The 3,831-nt window shown below is 43.5% G+C and overlaps 1 long non-coding RNA gene across 1 annotated transcript; it reads right to left on the reverse strand.

The window, feature by feature from the left end:
* Positions 1-1,733: 1,733 nt before the first annotated feature.
* LOC123141721 (uncharacterized) lies at positions 1,734-3,487 on the reverse strand. The gene is made up of 3 exons (XR_006470404.1): positions 3,356-3,487; positions 3,032-3,280; positions 1,734-2,452 (listed from the first exon to the last, which is right to left on the reverse strand). It is a non-coding gene; the product is annotated as an uncharacterized lncRNA (long non-coding RNA).
* Between the last annotated feature and the right edge of the window lie 344 nt (positions 3,488-3,831).

Genomic DNA, 3,831 nt, shown 5'->3' on the forward strand with positions numbered 1-3,831 from the left:
TATCATGCATGAATGAGTTCTGAAGAGAGAATTTTATTGCTTTTTCTTGTCGGTTTTACTTGACAATTCAAAATCAATAAAGCGGAAGGAAGTTAGCAAGGCAGCGGATAAAGGTGCTCCTTCCGAACGGAGGGCCTCTACAGTTTCTACTCCTCCACACCCCCAAGATGATTTCCAAGACAACACATGCATAGACACTCAACAAAGCTGTGTTTATGATGAGCACGTCTCCCCTAGTGCAGCATCACCGGTGCTCCCTCTAACTTGGCACTGTTATATGTGGTTGCATGTTATGTGTGATGTCTAGCTTGTATTGCTTCTAATTTTGTTGAATTCCATCTGCTTACTTTACACATTATACTTGAATAAGACACGTGTTCCTGTTTCTAGAACATACAATATCTGTCTATCACACCATGTTCTTACATCAAATTACTACTGTTGTGTAACCTGCAACAATCACTTATCATAAGACACGTTTGACTTCGGAGTGTGATATAGGTTACATCTCACATTCTTTTCTAGCTTGTACTACTAATTTTTTGAAATGGCACTTATGACGAGACAGTTTTAACTTGGTAGAGTGATATTCGTTGCATCTTTCATATGGTGTCTAGCTTTCATTGCTTCTAATTTGTTGAAATGCCTTCTCCTTAGTTTACACATCATAAGCTGTGAATATGCAATGGCACTAATGACGAGAGACCTCTAACATGGTAGTGTGATGTTGTTTGCATCTTGCATATGATTTATTTCTTGTACTGCTTCACATTTGTTTAAACGCCATTTATGATGAGACACTGTTAACTTGGCAGAGCGATATTTGTAGCATCTTTCATATGGTGTCTACCTTACATTGCATTGCTTCTAATTTGGTGAAATGTCTTCTTCTTAGTTTACACATCATAGTTCTGGTTATATCTCCCGTCCTGTTTTTCATACATATTACATCCTCCTATCATGTGGTTGTCTAACATCAAAGTTCAGTTCGTCTGCATCACGCATCAATCTGTTCTGAAGAACTAAATTGTTATTCGTTTTTCTTGTCGGCTTGACTTAACATGGCAGAGAGAAAGAGGAAGTAACACAGAATGGCAGGGAATGAGAAGCGGATGAATCCTGTAGATTCTGCTGGTACTGATGGTGCAATAGAAGGTCAAAGTCCAGCGGAAAATTCTACAAACACGACATCCCATGCTACACGAGTTGCAAAAAAAGCCAAACAGAAACAAATAGCTGCCACCAAACAAGCAGAGACAACCCTAGTTCTTGCAACACCTACCACAGTACTACCAGCTGCACGACTTACTCGTGCGTCAACTGAGCTAGCAGCACGTTCCCAAGCTCCCTTGCCACCTGACACTACTTCCCAAGCACTCTTGACCCAAGACGAGTTGGCAATATCAGATGAACCTTGTGAGCTTCAACAGCAAGAAGGTAGTTGCTGGAGTCATGTTACAGTTGCATGCTTCTTTATATGTAGTCTCACAGTTTGATGTACACTAACACTTCCTATGTTCGTGTAACGACCAAACCTCGAAGGATTTGAGTCTCTATGCTTACAGTGCTAGTCCCTGGATCGACTCGCTAGCACACACAGTACATATGAATATCAAATAACAAGTGCATCATTTACTATAACGTATGATCCAGAATTCATAAGGTGTTACAAACTGAGTAGCACATAGCTAGCTTTATTCAATAATAACAGCGGGAATGTAGCCTAACAAATGATGAGTCCCGTCAATGCCCACTGGCGAAATGTTGAGTGAAGACTCGCGACCCTACTGTATCTCACTGATCACCTGAATATCCTGCAACATGATAAGTTGCAGCCACAAAGGGTCAATACATTGAATGCATTGGCAAATTACACATAATGATATAGCAAACCTACATCCACAAAGCAAAGCATGACAAACAAAACACTCAAGTTTGGTTTCGCGTAAAACTACCTTCACCTACATCCACGACATAGGCAAGGTGCACACAACATAGATGACAAAGATCTTCAAGATGTCTCAAGTGCGCTCAGCCCTGGCGCATTCTCTAGGGACAATAGAGCGTTCAGCCAGTGACGCATTCACATGAGAAAAGCCACGACAACTCAAGTGCGCTCAGCCATGGCGCATTCTCTAGGGACAATAGAGCGCTCAGCCAGTGACGCATTCACCTGAGTAAAAGTCCCGAGCCTACAGCTATAAGCGCTCACCACTTCCATGCATCATCACTCGACACATGCCCACATCTACCATAGCAAGTTGATCACACCAACACATAATACAATCAATACCAAAACATGACAACACGGCCAGGCCAAACATATATCATAACATAAAACCACACTTGCATAGCAGAATATAGGATAAGCAAAATCAAAGTGCAAACTTGCCTTGAACGGTATTGAAGTACTCTAACGCTTAATTCTGATCCGCTTCACACTTCGGACAATCTATATGATAACGAAGGCACCGATAAATAAACCGTACTCACATAAAACCACAATACAGTCAACAGCAATGAATTCAAATAAAAACTTCAATATCATAACATATCGCTAGGTATAGATTATGTACATGCTAGTAGGATCACAATCCAAAAAGAATCAACTAATTTGGATCAACGGTTTAAAAGATATGGCCTCCGAAAGTTTGAATTCAAATTTAAACAAATTCAAATTTGAATAGTTCAAAAATGTGAAATTTTGGTTCTACTGGATGCTCCTAGTCAATATGAGTATATAGGAAAAAGAATCGATTAATTTGGAGTTACAGATCTCAATATATACTTAAATGAAATTTTGATATGGAATCTGTCAAAAGAATATTGTGTCAAAATAGATCTCTTCGAAGAACAGCTACTTCTGTGGATGTGCCACGTGGCGCATTACTATTGCATGTGATGTGTTCGCTGTGGAGGTTAAACGACGGACGGCCGCAACTTAACAGATAACGGTTCGGAAATAAAAAAAACACAGATGATCTAATCCCGTCCGTTTGAAGAAGATCGGACGACAGGGAGACGTGCTCACCTGAGAACAGAGCTGGGCGTCGTCGGAGTTGGAGAAGGACGGCGCTGGCGGCTCGTTGGTGATGCGGGCGACGGCTACAGAGGGCCTCCGGCTACGCAGATATGACCTACGAGTGGAGAGCGCGACAGAGATGAAGTGAGTGACCTCTGACACAATTGGAGCTTGCTCCGGTGGCGACAGTGACCGGCTGGAGCGGTGGCAGCGGAAACTGGCTCTGGTCGAGGTTGATGCGGTCGTTACGCTGCTCCCCTGCGTGAACTAGAAGTTGAGGGAGAGAGGGAAGCTCAAAGCGAACAATACATAAGGAAGGGTCAGGGCGGAAACCTTCTGCAGGTGACGAATTTGACCGGCGGAAGGCTTCTGCGGCGGCCGAACTTCGGCGAGATCGGGATGACTTGATAGGGCAAGGGCGATGGTGATTTTGGCAAAACTCGAACGAGTAGGACACAGGGAGTATTTATATGGGGTCAGTACTGGGCTAGGGGCAGCAGGTCAATCGAAATCGATCGATACGATTCGACCTGGGTTCGGCTACAGAAGTTCAGGATGAACACGGCTGAGATGGGAGATGACAAGTGGGCCCTAGCAGTCAGTGGCTGCAGCGAGGGGGCGACGGGCTGTGCGTCGTTGCGTACCGGTTCGGGTGGCCACTGGACCGCGGTGTGGGGCGCTGCTGGGCCGCGGGCTGGCTCTCTCTCCCTCTCTCTCTCTCTTAAAAAAAATATTTGCTACAGGAATTAAACTTATAGCTAAATAAAATACTAAGCTGGAAATATAAATAACAAAAACACACAGTAAAA

Source organism: Triticum aestivum, chromosome 6D (genome assembly GCF_018294505.1).
Source record: "Triticum aestivum cultivar Chinese Spring chromosome 6D, IWGSC CS RefSeq v2.1, whole genome shotgun sequence".
Lineage (NCBI taxonomy): Eukaryota > Viridiplantae > Streptophyta > Magnoliopsida > Poales > Poaceae > Triticum > Triticum aestivum.